Here is a 17,868-nt window from a genome sequence, read left to right on the forward strand (position 1 = left end):
TCGTTTAGTATAAAATTCAATTCATTCGAAGAAAAAATTTTTAAATGGGAATCAACACAAAAAGAATGACCCATGTTTAAAAATTGATTCCATGTAATAAGGAAAATAAACATACAACTTTGCTGCAAATTTTTTGAAGTAAACATGACTGATATTTAATTCAAAATGATCAGACATTATAATTTAAAAAGTGAAATGAATTAGAGATGATGATTAGGAATAAAATAGTATAAGATCAAGTAGAACACGAGAACTGTTTCCATTGTGTGTTTGTGTTTACAATCAACTTCCAGTGTTGTGTGTAACTTTTGAACTTTATTAAGCCTATTTCATGAAAATATTATTCTATAAATGCAACGATAGTTCCAAAAACTTTCAACGAAATGTGGATCATACTTCATTATATAAATAGATTTAATATAGATCTTTTCCCAATACATTTATGCATGTAAATGTGAAGAGTAAACAATTGTTTACTAGTAATGTTGCATATGTTATTTTTTTGTTCAATCCCAGATCATAATTCAAAATGAGATATTTTTTCGGAAAAATAACAACGAGAAATTGATAATACATCAACACTTCAACTATAAATATTTCTTATTAGTTGATATTTCATCTTTAAAGCAGACGATTCCAACTTAGCACGAAAGTGCATGCAACTTTGAAAACTTTCTTAAGTTCTAGGAAATTGATTTTTTATTCAAATACTTTACCTAACGTAAGACGCAAGCTGATGCTTGAAACGCATAATCTCTGCTTTTGGAAAAAATTATAGTTTTTTATGTGTCCGTTCATTTCAATTCCGCTGGCAGGTCAAAACGATCCCTTCCTAGACACATTTTCTTGCCGCCATTATGAAATGCAGAGCAACATACAAACATACATGTCACGTGATAGTCCACGAGACAAATTTAGCTTTAACTACCGTTCTCGTATTACATTAAAGGAAATGGATAACTATTAAAAGCTCCCCAATAAAACATGGTAATTGAAAATTTAAAGAATCATATGTGCAAGTTATTAAATCATCTGTTTGTAACATCCAATCGACACATTTCCGTGACATAGAAAAAAAAAGACGGAATCAATACATCCCATCAAAAAACGACAACACATGCCTCCATTGTGGAGACATGAAGCCAGATTCATTATACAATGTATTACAATGAAATAATTTTTCTTTAACTGTCTCTGAGCAGCATTTATTTTTTTAAAAAGATGCTGTTGATGAAAGAAGCGAAACTTACCAAAAAATAGCATTTCCGTTAGGAGAAGTTTTTTTTTTTTGTATTTTAACTTAAATGAACTAATGATTATTGAATAATAAAATAATTTGTATGGTTCCCTGTTGAAGGTTTCAGTTCTGTCGTGGTTTTCAGACAATTCTAACTTGTTCTTGATTTTAAGAGTCTTGACTTGAGCTGCATTAAATCGTTTCTAATAGCTTTTTCATAAACTGACTCAATGACCTCTTTTTCGTGTTTGCAAAAATTTTAAGTGCAAGGGGTTTAGGGAACCCGCCGATTGGACCAATTTGGGAGCGTTGGGAGCTCGAGTATTTTGGGCCGAAACTTCAAACTCCAAAAAAGCTCTATAGTAGTTCTGGAGCCAATTTACACTCTCGTTGTCGTTACAACCGAACTAGGTCCTCTATGCACTCAAACCTCAAATACAGATCCTTCGTCTTCAAGGTTGTGCCATCTGGATTCAGACAGATTTTCAGGACCCCAGAACTGCAAGGAAGTTTTGATTGGAATTTGAAGTGGCAAAATAGAAGCTCTTGCAACACATTATTTGACGTCCCCCTTGTCAGTTAAAAAGAAGGGAAAGGGATTTCCTATTAAATTGTGAATTCTTTCTATTTCAATTAGCTCATACTAGCAACGCAGTAGAACGAAAATAATTTTTAAAAAAGTTAAATTTCAAAAGAAAGGCTATATTGCTTTTCTGGGGTAAACTAGCAATATTGAACCACCGTTTGCAACAGCACTTATGCAGTCTAGCCCCTTTAACTGAATTCATATCAGTACGAATTGACTTAAATTCAGAATTTCATCCCGATCCTAATCCAGACTTAATTTTCCGAACAAGGCAATTTTTGGGAGTTCACAGTGGCCCTCCCGTGACCTCCTATCAGGGCACACCTGACACAGTGGAGTAACAAAAAAAAAAAAGATATACACCCAAATCCCCCTTGCGCCTGCGGATACTCTATCAAAAGCATGAAACGTTATTCTATTCTGTTAAAAGATGCCCTAATAATTTTTTTATTTGCGTTGAGAGAAATTGTCCCCACTGAATAAAAATCAATTCATCTTCTATTTCTGCATTTGGCTATTAGGGTGATAAATATATAATAAACAATTCTTTGCACAGAAAATAGCAATAACTAAATTATTACTTTATTGGCACAAGGTGAGGTCGCTCCCGAAATTTTAAAAGTATTTTCTTTCTGAAGGGCATGCTTAAAAACATAGGATCTAACCACTATTTTTGATTTTTGACAGTAATTTTATAGTTTCGAAACAAAGATGGAAATTTTTCGCTCTCTTTTTTTTGTGTGTGTGTGGAGCAAAGTGAAAAATAAAATGTTTTTCTATTGAAACATTTTCTATTCGATTTTAAAGGTATTTTTGATCAGATAAATGAGTAAATAAAAGAATGAATGAAGAAATGAAAAGGAAATGAAGCAATAAACGGTTAAATAAATAAGTTAGTAATATGTGAGAAAATAAATGAATGAATAAAATAGTGAATGAATTAGAAAATACGTGAATGAATGAATAAATAAAAGAATTATAAAAAATGAAGGAATGAAAATGAAGTAATTAATAAATAAATACGTAAGCGATTTCATAAAGGATTGAATAAGTATATGAAATGAATTATTTCACTTTGCCCCATCCACTTTATAACGCATGCGCTTGACTAATTGTACAAAACGTTTAAAACAGAAATAAGCTTTATATTAAGCAAGTAAATACTGCACCGAATATTAGTAGTTCTCAATTATTATTCAATGTGTTGATAACAAGAGCTTTATCATTTAATAATATCAAAAACAAATTTTTGACTCACAACAAAAAATTCCAATATGATAAATGAGTAAATAAAAGAATGAATGAAGAAATGAAAAGGAAATGAAGCAATAAACGGTTAAATAAATAAGTTAGTAATATGTGAGAAAATAAATGAATGAATAAAATAGTGAATTAATTAGAAAATACGTGAATGAATGAATAAATAAAAGAATTATAAAAAATGAAGGAATGAAAATGAAGTAATTAATAAATAAATACGTAAGCGATTTCATAAAGGATTGAATAAGTATATGAAATGAATTATTTCACTTTGCGCTTTATAACGCATGCGCTTGACTAATTGTACAAAACGTTTAAAACAGAAATAAGCTTTATATTAAACAAATAAATACTGCACCGAATATTAGTAGTTCTCAATTATTATTCAAAATGTTGATAACAAGAGCTTTATCATTTAATAATAGCAAAAATAAATGTTGACTCACAACAAAAAATTCCAATATGAACATCAGTTTTAAAAAATTGCTTTTTTATCATAATTTTCTGACGTGATTTTTTCTTGACTGGAATTGACTACATTTGTTACTACATAGTTAAAATATTATAGGTAGGTGGTGGTAAAGGCAGAGCATATATTTCACCATTTCACTTTGGCCCACATTCCCCTGCTATTTAAATTTGTCCGGTGTTGACTTTCTTTTTAACGTTTCCATCTCAGTCCAATCTTTCCATGATCGGAGGAATAAAACACTTCAGTAGTCTACTTTCACTTGTACAGACATTTTTACAAAGATGAATTCGAGTAACAATTCTGAAAAATAGCATCATACAATCCCCCAACACCCCCGCCAAAATCTATGGTGCACCCTCCTCAAACGCTACGGAGTACTCTTCCTCTCAGAATGAGAGCCCCTACAAAAGAGAAAAAAACTCCTTAAAACACTCTCTAATATTTTCTATGGCACAGCCTGTGCCATGGACGCCCCCCCCCCTCCTAAGGCCCCCCTGACTTATAGTTGTGCAACTCAAAAGTCTAGGCCACTCTTATGCTCATTAAACGTGTTTTTTGTGAAGAATGAAGTATGTTTTCAGTTTTCTTTTCTTTTTAAATCTAAAAAATAGTGAAAACTCAGTAATATGTATTCATTAAAAATAATTTCTGTTTTTATGGATTTATATGAAAAATGTCAAAAAAAGCAAAAATATGCAATTGCATATGTGCATTTGCATATAAAACGGGCCAATGTCACTCCCCCATTTTCCTTTTTTTTTATATGTTTCACAGGTAACTAGATAAATAAGAAAGAAAAAAAGATTTTTTCATGTCTTTCAATTTATAATTATCGTCTAAATAAGAGAAGGATTCATATAAATTTCATTCTAAATCACCTTTACAAGGGGCAAAATTTGTAAAAAATATCAAAATACTTTTTCCTTGATAATAGATTGAAATTGTTTCAGAAGACATCTGACTGTTGCCTTTCAATTTTCAAAGCATGAAATCTCAATTTTTTTTCTAGTCACATAATAGCGTCTGCTGGTGCTGATATACATTTTAAACTAACATACTCTACTAAACCAAATTCTATGACTCTTTTTCCTTCTGCACTCATAAGAAAGCATTTTTTACTCACAATCGGTTAAGAATAGTTTCAACCGAGAGAGATATTGAAATATTTTTGGTCTTTTCACAATACTGTTCTTTTTAAAGAAAAGCAGACGGAAATCATTTTAAAAACTTAGCAAGGTGTTAGAATTTTTGCTCTGGAGTGATAACTGATACCCGTAAATAAAAAGATGTTTTGAATCAATTAAAAACTACAAAAAAAAAAAAAAGACTACGATGAATAATAATAAAAAAAAGGACTATACAATGAATTAATCAGGTATTTTGCCGAAGTTAAATCGAGAAAGATGAAATTTTAGCATTTGATAATCAAGAAATAACACTTACGAGCAAAAAAAGAAAAAAAAAAAACCATTTAAGTTTATAATTAATTTGAATTCTGAAATTTTGAATTCAAATTATGTTTTTTGCAATCACGAATTGCGACACAGGACCCTACTCATTTGTTACTACCCTACTCACTTGTTTCTAAAAACGACTCCTGTCCCTCTTCTTGGGCGGTTACGTGTGTACAGTTGTGTATGTGTATGTGTAGACCAGTGTGTATGCACGTTGGCGTGTGTAAAGGCGCGTGTGTGTATGTGTGTATGTGTATGAGCGTGTGTGTGTTAGGACAAGGACGCCACCGACCAGGAGCAGGGGCTACCGGAAGGAGTCACGCCTGCAGAGGACGGTGGGGCTGAAAAAGGAACCAAACATCAAGGACGGTCAGGTGAAAACAATTAGCAATTGTGATTGCTCAAAAAAAAAAGAGATACATGGAACCATCAAGCATATTTTTTTAGATTACTATATTTTAAAAGTCACTAAAATAAAATTAATAATATCAAATTCAATGACAGTCAGATGGTATAACACTATTTTCCGAAGGAAACTAGAAGGTATACGTCGCCATATACTCCCCAATACAGTCCTGCTGGTGATATGAACAGGTGTTATGTTATGCTTGGATATTAGTACAGTAAAGTCTCGCTTCTCCGATTCAAATTTGCAGATGAAAAAAATATGTACACATAGATACTTTTAATCGGAGCATTCGCTTTTTATTTTGATGCAGAGTTTGTACAATGAACTGTTTTATAACTCAAACATCACTGCCGCTAAACCATAATGATGATAAAAATTTAGATAAAACGTACTTTATTAAAACGACACTCTTGTTTGAACCAGAAGACAGTGCATCAATTCTTTGTTAGAAATCACGTGGAAAAATGTTTTGACAATTTTGTATGCGTTTTAAACAGCTCTATGTAATTTTGCAAAAAAAAGTTTTTTTTTTTTTTTTTTTTTTTTTGTCGAAGTCTTCTTATTTCAGGATTTGCTTTGTTTATTACCCATACTACCGGATTTACGATCATCCGGTCCCAGTTGGTCCGGATAAACGAGGCTACGCTGCAGAGAGAAAAAAATTTAGTATGAGAGTATTTAGTACTTTCATTTAGTATGAGAGAAAAAAAAAAAAAAAAAGAGCTGATGTGTGCCTCACATGACTTCCTTTTACTCCAATTTAATGTCATTTTCCCATTATTGGTAATTTTAATGTGATTCAATAGTTACTCTCTAAATATAACCAACAGTGACCAATATAAAACCAGACTTTAAAAAAAAAATAATAATAATAATTTGAATTCTGAAAATCTGAATTCAAATTATGTTTTTCGCAATCAAGAGTTGCGACAGGGCCCTACTCGTTGAGGGCTATTGTTTCTAGAAACAGCTCCTGTCCCCCAAAGCATACCCCTCCTCCTGGGCGGTTACGTGTGCAGGCGTGTGTGTGTGTGTGTGTGCAGGCGTGTGTGTGTGTGTGTGTGTGTGTGTGCAGGTGTGTGTGTATGTGTAGGCGCGCGTGCGTGCATGTGTAGGCTTGTGTGTGTGCGCAGACCTGTGTGTATGTGTGTAAAGGCTTGTGTGTATGAGCGCGTGATTTGTAGGACATGGACGCCACCGACCAGGAGAAACGGATTCCAGAAGGCAGTGCTCGGAACCGCGCTTGCAGAGGCCGGTGGGCGGTGGTGCTGGTGTGCCTGGTCCAAGCTGAAAAAGGAACCACAACATCAAGGACGGTCAAATGAAAGCAATAAGCAATCGTGATTGCTCAAAAAAAAAAAAAAAAAAATTAGTCGCCAAGTTGGCGACAAAATTTGGCGATAAAAGACTGGGCGATAAAAAACTGGACGATAATTTGGCGGCTAAAAGACTGGCGATATATCGCCAAGCGTCCGCCAAATTGTAACACCACTTGAGTTTACATCGAAATTAACAATGATTTCTCCCCAAAAAGGGGCAAAAGACCCCCTTTAAAACATCCGAATGCAACCAAAAGGGGAGGTGCACAAATACACCCTACTAGGAGTCCACGTACCAAATTTCAACTTTCTAGGACATACCGTTCTTGAGTTATGCGACATACATCCGCACATACATACATACATACGTACATACAGACGTCACGAGAAAACTCGTTGTAACTAACAAGTTGATTTTGTAAAAATGAAATGATTTTGTACTAATTATTTACTGATTTTGTACTCTCATTATAGTACAAAATGATTTTGTACTATAATGGGATTTTGTCAAAATCCCAATCTAAATTTTGGCCCCATCTGTTTTTCAAAAAAAAAAAAACACACACACACACACACACACACACCTTTTCAACAGAATTATGATTAAATTAATAGATTTCAACCGATAAGTTGCCTATGAAAATGTGGCTGCAAGTAGGGGGAGCTCGGACCGCCATCTTAGATTTTATGTGAGCTTCTTTAATTTTCGTTTCGCATCTCAAAAACTATGGACTCGCGAGTAAAATCATTTATTGATAAATGAAAGGATTTTTAAAATTACCTTCAAAACAGTGCTTTTTTAAATTTTAACTCCCAAGAGATACGTTTAATTTTAAATTTCCTGAAATTGTGAAAAACGTACTATTATTCAACTTGGTTTTATTTTTGGGACTCTACGAAAGGGCTACAAATCACTTTTCTTAATAATTCGGAGTCTGGTTCAGAATTCGTGAACTTTGAAATGAAATATCTCCGCATCTACTACAGCTACAACCAAAGTAAAATTACTTCCAAAAAGGGATTTTATGCTCTTTAATTTATCGATTAAAGATTTCACTCAAAAGTGAATAGTTTTTGAGATACGAAATGAAAAACTGAAAAAGCGCACCTAAAAAAAAAGATGGCGGCGCGAGTCCCCCCTCTCCCTACTTCCGGCTAAATTTTGATAGGAATCACGGCAGAAACATAATCCTCTAATGATAATTGTAGATAAAAATTGTTGTTTATATATATATATATATATATATATATATATATATTATAGTATATATATATATATATATATATATCTATATATCTATATATATATATATATATATATATATATAGTATATATATATATATATATATATATATATATAATATATAATATATATATATATATATATATATATATATATATATATATAATATATATATAAATTTACACTGGGATCTTGAAACTGTGTTAGCATTTTTCGACATAAAAGTTGAAGATAAAAATATATCATTTACCATTTTACCATATTACCATTTTAAATATACGATAGCATAATAATAATGCTGGCCAGCCAGTTAAATTTATAAAATCGTCTTAAAAGGTTGAATCTAGAGAGGAGTCGGGAGGAATGGGGCACACACATTTATGCCGAAGTAAAACAGTAAAATGTGAAAAAATGTTTCAAGCTTATCCAGTAGATATAGCAACAAGAGAAATTTTCTCACATTTTATTTCGACATTGAAGCAGCGCTGTCTCATTCCTCGACTCTCTCGTATGTAAATTCAATTTGAAGTTCTTCACCGCGAACCTTTTTTACACTTTTATTGCCTTTTAGTACATTTCCGTAATTTATATATGAAAGTGTAATTTTATAACAATTACATACAGCAGCGAAACGTCAGAAATCTGAACGCACTACTTTTATGTACTATATTTATCCATCAAAATGGTACGGATTTCACCACATGGACAGTTGGAAAAAATAAAAAAATAAAGTTCAATTTATAGCAATTTAGTCACACACACACACTCTAAAAGAAATAAATATAAAAAAAAGTTCTATCCCGTATGAAGCGCTGGGTAGAGAGTCTCTCAATCTTTAAATATTAAAGCTGACAGTCTGAATCTCTGTCTCTCTGTATCTTCGTCTGGATGTCTGTTACGCGCATAGCACCTCGACCGTTTGGCCGATTTTTATAAAATTTGGCACAAAATTAGTTCGTAGCATAGGGGGGAGCACCTCGAAGCGATTTTTCGAAAATTCGATTTTGTTCTTTTTCTATGATTTTATTTTTACCACCATTGGTGGATTAAATTCCTCTGCATTGATCGAATCACCATAACATGGACGAATAAATTACCATAACGTGGACGAGCAAATTACCATAACATGGGCGAGCAAATGAACATAGCATATTGGCGAGAAATCCATCATCCATTATTTGTAAATAAACAGGCGAAATGACCTTTTAAATTTCGACTACGGGCAAAAGCCGTGAGGGTACCGCTACTAAGGAATATATAGAGCAGTGTCTTTTGTATTGATTCAACTTTGCTTGTGTGATGGAGCATTTTTCTGAAGTACATTCAATTTTCTTAGTTTTTTCTGAAAAAAAGTTTCTTACAGAAAACATCCAGTACTGTTAATATTTTTTCATGTTCAGTTAACAATGAAGGTTAATTTTTGTCAAAAAATGAAAATACATATTTTGTAATTTTTTAATGATTTTTTTCCCTCGAGTAAGTTTTGATCTCAATTTTCAAGAACATATAATTTAAACTCATGGCAGGATTCTGAAACACAGTTGTACTGTTGCATTAAAACCAGAAAAGAAAACTTTTTTTTAGCATGGTAAATCGCTATAAGATAACTATTATTCCTTTAATTTTTTTTCCTTTTTTCCTCTCCTTTTCTCTTGGGTGCTCCTTTTATGCTATAAAAAATTACTAAGGCTCATTTTATGTTATTTTTTCCCTTCATCGGCAGAATGTTGCCACTGTCGAGAGCGAATTTTTCGCACGGGTCAGTATGGTCAGTATGACCTTATTTGAAGCACCAACCTTTTCTGCTGCTGATTTTTTCACCGTTTTTGAGTTAATGTAATGATGTGTGGGTTTAGTTGATACATTTCGCTTGGGTCAAGTTGATAAGTGAAATAATTTAATTCCCAATTTTTTCTAAGTGCTTTTTCTTTTTTTCAGAATTATTTAGAAATGCCCAAAAAATTAAAAAAAGGGAAGTAAATTTTTCTTGAAATAATTAAAAGAGTATTTTAGAGAAGATATTCATAATTATGAATTATGATTGCATTAGCTGTCAATAAGATTTCATTTAATTATCTAACTCGGATGAGTACTTAAAAAAAATATTAGACTCTTCTTTGAAAACAACTCTTAAAGACAGATTTCGTTGGTAATTATGTCATCATAATAGTTTACTCGTTTGTGTATCAACTTGACCCATAATGAGTCACGTTGATAGTACATAAAAAAAAAAAAACTAACTTGAATTTTGACATCTTGAATTCAAATTATGTTTTTCGCAATCACGAGTGTATTTGTGTGTGGGGGGTATGTGTGTTTGTGTGTGGGGAGTATGTGTGTTTGTGTGTGTGTGTGTGTGCATGTGTGTGTGTGTGTGTGCATGTGTGTGTGCGTGTGTGTGTGTAGTTGTGATGTATGCGCGTGTGTATAGGACATGGATGCAACCTGGAGACGGCTTTCGCTGGTGCTGGTGGGAAAATAAAATGATAAGAATTCAAAACAGTCAAATGAATGCAATGAGCAATCGTGATAGTCTCTATAAAAATAAAGGGGAAAATAATTAAGATTTTTTTTTTACTTGAAAAAATAAAAGTATCAAAAAATGTTTTGAACACATTATTTGATAGGGAAATTGTAAGAGTTACATGAAAGTTTATTTTGGCAAGTAACACATATTTGTGAAAATAGTGAGACTAAATGTAAGCAAATGTGGAGTCATTTTCGATCCTTTCATTGAACGGAGTGTTCTTTTCTTTCGTAACCGACTTTGATACTTTTTATCTTATTCTCGAAGAAAAAAATAATTTCTTGGCTGTGAAATTACTTTAAAATTGTAATTTTCAAAACTCCCGATTTAAATTTCAATTCCCGAGTATATATATATATATATATATATATATATATATATATATATTCATTAGCGTATATTGCAAATTGCAGCTAAAATAATAACAATATTTTTCTTAAAAACCACAATTTATAAAAAGGACAAAATGGAATTATCGTAAATATGGCATCAATGTTTAAAGGGGGGATGAATTTGAATAAGATTTTTCGTGGGGGCAGTGAGTTTTTTAAGTCTTTTTTAAGTCTTTTTATATGAAGTAATGTTACCCTCCTTTTGCCTTGCAGGTATGGGTGGGGACATTCCGATTCAGCAAGTTGCCTTTAAACATTGATGCCATATTTACGATAATTCCATTTTGTCCTTTTTATAAATTGTGGTTTTAAGAAAAATGTATATTTAGCTGCAATTTGCAATATACGCTAATTAATTAATGAATTTTTGTATCTTTTGCAAACGTTGTTTGATTATGTATATTATATGGTTTACTTGCTGACTCGCGACGCGTTCCGAAACCTGTGAGGCTCGGTTAGGGTATGCTGCTCCCACCCACTGACGAAGAAGCAGATCAATTGCTTATATTGTTGTTCTTGTTTTTGTTCATTTTTAATAATGTTGTTCATTTGTCGTTTGCATACCTACATGTTATCACAATTTTTAAATCATATATATATATATATATATATATATATATATATATATATATATATATATATATATATATATATATATATATATATATAAACTGAAGTTTTCAGAGCCTCGCATCTTTAGTGACAGCCCCAGTTTTCCGAAAAGGTGTCATGAAAACACTATTTGTCGACATCTTGAATTCCTTTGTCTTTTTGATATAACTTTAAAGTGGTTTCTTTATTTTATTAAGTCTTTTTACAGTCCTTGATATGATAATTCACTTATTTAATCATTCATTTACATTTTTTTTTAAAATTCATTCACTCATTTATTATTTCTCATATATTTATATTTATTTATCAATTCATTTATTATTTCATTATCTTTCATTTATTCAATCATTCATTCGTTTACATACTGATTTGATAAAAATTATTCGTACTAATCAAATAAAAAACGTAAAAGAAAAAAAAATCTCTTTGGCCCATCAGGGAAAAAAACCCCTGAAAAACTCCCCCCCCCCCTTTTTTTCCTTTTTTTATTTACTGCCAAAAATTAAAAAGTTTTAATACAAGCGTACATTGTTATTGTACTGCAATTTTCAAAACAAACCTCCAATTTGTTCATTTTGAAAAAGGCAAGTTATCTCAATTGTGTCATAATTTAAAGGGAAAGGGTGTTGTGAAATTGTGACACTTTGTGATATAGAAGGTAGGGGGTTAAAAATGTTTCAAAAAAGCGTTTCATCATTTCTGGGTAGCCCGTTGTTTAAAAAAAAAAAAATCATTGATCCAACCCTTTCCAAAAGCATTTGTTAATACTTGCCACTCATACATTATATCAAAATATATTTTTCTTGATTTTAGTTCAGTATATTAAACAATTTTTCAGCATCATTTTTACGACAATGCTCGCGTCCCACGGGTTGAGAACCGCTGTCCTAACACATAAAAAGTTATTGCATAAGGGGCCATTCATTAATTACGTAAGGGTCCCGAGTGGGGGGGGGGGGAATCTATACACACACTTTCTTTGGAGGGAGGGGGGGGGGGGCGGTCTAACCCATTCTTACGTAATATTTTTCAAGTCGATATTTTATATCAGAAATCGCGCAGTCAAGTGGTTTGGCAGGCATCATATTTTATTTACGTCTGGAAAGTAAATAACGTATTAGGATGAGCTGTTTTTTATTTGTTTCACAAAAAATGAACAGTGTAAAATATAATGAAAGATTCGCACAATGTATGGCATGTTTTATTTTTAATTTGTATTGCATCATATACAAAAAAATGTCGAAAAAACATTCCGTCTAAATGCCAACTTTTTAGTAAATATTTCTTCACACAAAAAGGTATTATTAAAAAAAATAATAATAATAATTTAATAACGATTCCAGTGATGTAATAAGATTCGTTACTTTGAAAAACAAAATGGAATCTTACGTAAGAAAAGGGGGGAGGGGTTCGAAAAATTTTACGTACCCTTACAAGGGAGGAGGAGAGAGTGTCGAAAATTGCCAAAATCATTCTTACGTAATTAATGAATGGCCCCTAACGTCACTTTGTGAGATGGTATAGTAGAGCGGACATTCTTTTAAGCCTGGAGAGACAAAAAATATAGGAGCTAACCAGGAAAGAATATGTAGAATAATATGGAAAAAAAACTAATTAAATAGCAATAAAAGAGCATATTAAATTGCATAGTTGGATGCATAAATTATTTGCCCTCGTGCCCCGTGATCAAAATATGAAACCATAAAATCCATCGAAACGTCAAGAAAAGTCGACAAGTTTAGCGAGTTTTGGTGAGTAATGGACGATATCTTTCCCGCTCTTTGCAGATGGATGTCCTGCAACGCGTAGTCTGTGTGGTCTACACGTTGTAGGGGTACCTCCATTTCTAGTTTAATAATTAAATTCAGCGAAATTTTTCTTAAAGTATGCTCTCAATATGCTATTTTGGTTGCTACCTATTTTCATTTTTTTCACTTCACACTATTCGTATGCTTCCCTGGCACGAAAGATTGTTTTTTCATTCATTTATAAAGGTTAGAAAATCTTATGATTAATTCACTTTGTGCCTTACTTTCAGGCGAAAGAAAAATGACTGAGAATACGAAACAAAAAAGCGGCGGTCTCTTTAGAAGACTATTTACGCGCCTAAAATTGCGCGTTTCATGGGAAAATGCAGAAGAACTGAAGCAATCGAAACAGTCGTCTCAAAGAAAAATGAAAGGGTGCTTTAATATAAATATTTATATCTAATTTCTCTTTCTCTCCCCCGCTCTCTCTCTCTCTCTCTCTCTCTCTCTCTCTCTCTCTCTATATATATATATATATATATATATATATATATATATATATATATATATATATATATATATATATATATATATATATATATATATTTGGGTGGTCCTTATTTATGTGGGAAATTTTTTTTTTTCGGAATTCAACAAGTGACGCCCCATAGTTTTGTGACACTATAATAAAAAGTAACGTGTGGAAAATTTGAACTCAATCGGTCAATAATAACACGTGCCCCTAGGCCGTTGAACTTCAACACCTTTTGATAATTTTCTCACAAATCTTTGAGTTTTTACTTCAGACCCAGTACATCGTTTCTCCTAGGTTTGCAAAATATTTTTGCAGTGAGGTAGCACTAAAATTAATCTTTTTAATTTCTTTATATCATCTAAAGATTTTACGTTGAATAAGAATGAAATAATGCTTTAGAAACTTCGCTTCATCGTACGCTTTTCTCACTGTATCTCGATAGTGTGTATTTTTTTCCGATAGTCTTGGACGGTCTGTAAAATAAATTGCTTTGTGACTCATATTTGGTAAATTAGTTGTGAAATTCTTCGATAAATTGTGCTCCTCTTTCAGTTGTATCATTCACAATTTTCAGTATTTTAACAATCTCTCTTCCCTTTAAATAGCTTCCTTCATTTTGTTGTAAATCGGGATCAAATAGGAAAAAATCCTTTAGTATTTGTAACTTATCAAACAGTTTTATTGGCTCGTAATTAATTCTATAAAGAGGAAGATCTTTACTAAGAAAGTATTCAAAATCATTTACTGTTATCTGAAATTTGTTAAAAAGTGATCAGACACGCCTTCCTTATCACAAGCATGTTTTGGACTAGTCTTTTCCTATCTTCAAAGTTAATTTCTTCATCCAATACGGACAAAGCTACTAGTTTATCCCCTAAATACCATAAGGGATTTATGAATTTTCCAATCACTGTTTCTGTTGCCTGTTTCTCGTCATTTTGTACGCTGCTAGTTTTTCAGACATATATTATTCAAAGGAGCGTCGATTGGGTTGCTGCAAAAAACCATATCTTCATACAGCATTTAATTGTAAAACAGCTTTTCAAAACAGCATTGAAGGGCTTTCTTTTCATATAAGGTCAATTTAAATTGTTTCCTAAATATAAAAATTTTCAAACAAATATTCTTTTTGCCACCCATGTGGCCCAGGGATAAGCTCCAAGTTGTCGAAAACATATCCCTGTAGGAGGAAATTCACCAGGAAATATCATTACAAGTTATGATAATTCTTTGTAATCGTTTTCAATTCCACTTTTTACGAACAATAATATGTCATCAACTTCGTATTTTAGAATTTAAGTGGTAGGTGTACTTGATTGAAATGTTATAAGTTCTGAATGATGGAGATCTTTCCACAAAATTTTGAAGCGCCTCAATAATTGAACTAAGAAAGATCTAGAAGTAAGAAAGGCAAGAACTTCTTTAAGGACACACTCTGCAGTACGATTTCAAGTGCGTGATGATGGCAATCCAAATGTAATATATCACCGTTCAGTTTTTGCTCTAAAAAACTGCATGCACAATTTATACGGTTGGTATTGCAAGTCGCTGTATCAAACACTACAGATAGAACAGTTAGCAATAAAGAGCTATCATCTAAGATATCATATGCAACTGAAGAAATATTTAAGGAATTTTGAGTAGCTGTTCAATATTAGGACCTGAAGCTATCACGGTAAACCTGTCGGCGTTCTTTTTCCAATTGCATCTGGATGTAGCTTTGTATCCCAGTGAATAACTACAAAATCTAAATTTAAATTCATGAAATTTATTTTACCTCTCGAAGATTTTCTTTTGCTCTCTTAAGGAATGTACGATTGATCACTAGGTCATTTGGATTTAAATTTACTGCAGCTACATAGGCTGTAAATAAATGAGCAACATCTTCATCCGTAATATGGCATTTGTCCAACAGTGATGAAAATTGAACAGATATCAATAGTTGTCAAGCTTTTTGCATTGTGGTAGACCAGCTATAGAAAACAAAAGTTCAACAGGTTAGTATAGATACCCATTTCGCTTTCTAAATCTTGTGAATCGCAAGAATTTGATGATAATAAGGACTATGTACTGAAATAGAAGAAAATTAATTTAAAGTATAAATTTTTATTGTTCCGATCTGCATATTTTTTATAAATTTATATTTTAGCTACGGAAAATACAGTAGATTTTTATGTTAGGAGTAATCGAGGAGTTTTCGAAATTTATATTTTAAAAATAAAAATTGCATAAGCATTTAGGTATGTTTATAACTAAAAAACAGCGAATTAAAATATAATTGCAATTACTAATATTTATAGCATTGAAACCTTGCGACTCTATTTGCCACACCTATTACATACACAGGGAATTTTGTAAATCAACACCCCCAAAGCCTGGAGGAGGCAATTTGTTGTTGTCAAAGATCGTTCATTAATGGCCTAGACCATTCATTAATGGCCTATAGAATCCCTTGTGTCCATCTTGAAGGGAAGAAACTTTCCCCTGCCGCTTGGTTGGAACAAGTGCAGAAGCGTGGTACGCTTGACTCAAGGCCATTGGTGTACATTTTATTCTTTGTAACACGTTAAATTTTACAGAATGAAAGTGAGAGAATGATCGATCTGGAAGTAGCAGCACCTATTGAGGTTCAAAATTACTTTAAATATAAAACGTTAGAATATTTTTACATAAAAATGAGGAAATCCGCAATTTTTTCTTCGAAACTCAAAGAAGGGGGCCCTAGGGGCACGTGTTAATATTCATGGATTGGCTTAAAATTTTGCAAGGATCATTTATTTGTACAATGGAACAAATTGAGAGAGCGTCGCGTAAAATATCTGCAACTTCGAAAATAAGAACCACCCTAATACATATATATATATATGTGTATATATATATATATATATATATATATATATATATATATATATATATATATACACAACATGAGATACATTTTAAGAACATATTTAAATATAAATTAAAAAAGTAAACAAATAACTTTTTTTTTATAACACTAAAAAAATGTTAGGTGAATATAAATGTATTAAGTTCAATAAAAAAAATTCTTGAAGTGGCCCACTCGGCAGTCGGCCTAGTCGGGGATCGCCGACTAGCTGACCTGGTCAGTCGACTCCTTGGTCAGATAGTGAACCGTGTTGTGCAGGGGTGTTCCCATAGGGTTTTCTCCATATACAGTCGAGTCCCGACTTACGCGAGGGATGCGTTCCAAGACTCCTCGCGTAAGTCGAAATTTCTTGTTGTGGAAAAATGTATGCATAAACATTTTTTAGAAACATACCAAATTTTTTAGACATTTGTAAGCATCCCTCAAACTGCTTTAAAGCATTCTTCAACTATACATTACAGTTTCTTACATAAAAAAACCCTCAAATTTTACTGTATTTAAAAAATAAAAAAGCTGTTTTATTCAACATAAAATAGTTAAAAAGCACAAAAAGAATGATTGATAAATTAAAACAACACAGTACGTACAGTATGTAGTAATAATAAAATGCTGCACTATAATAATACTGTACAGTAGATACAGTAATAATATTTATAAGTTAAAAAATGAAGATTTATGCTGCATAATCAGATCGTTATTTTATATTAAATACATTTTAAAATACGGTTGCTTCACCTTTTCTTTTATAACGTTTCCATTTATGACAACAAGCCCATCTTCCCAATCTCTTTAATCCACAATACAAGAGCAGCTTCCATTTTCATATACTTTACTCAGACTCTGCAAGCTTTAACATTGAAACTAAGTTCTGAACTTATACGGATATCATTTGATTTTGACTTTTAATTTTACGTATGGAAGATTCACTCATACTTATTGCGTTGCTACCGTCAACGTTTGGTAGTTGTCCAAACATATCGAGAATCTTAATCTTCTTCTTATTGTCGGAAACTTTATTTTTTCCCCCCATCTTCATAAACTTTAGATGAAACAGCTCACTAAGGTGCCATTATATTTCGTCAACTTTAATGTTTAGAATGAAAAGAAAGAAAGATGCTGAGCGGTTTTTTTTATGCTCTAACAACGGTGATGCCTAGACTAGTTTGATGTGGGAACTTTCGAT

This window comes from Uloborus diversus, chromosome 2, assembly GCF_026930045.1.
Source record: "Uloborus diversus isolate 005 chromosome 2, Udiv.v.3.1, whole genome shotgun sequence".
NCBI lineage: Eukaryota > Metazoa > Arthropoda > Arachnida > Araneae > Uloboridae > Uloborus > Uloborus diversus.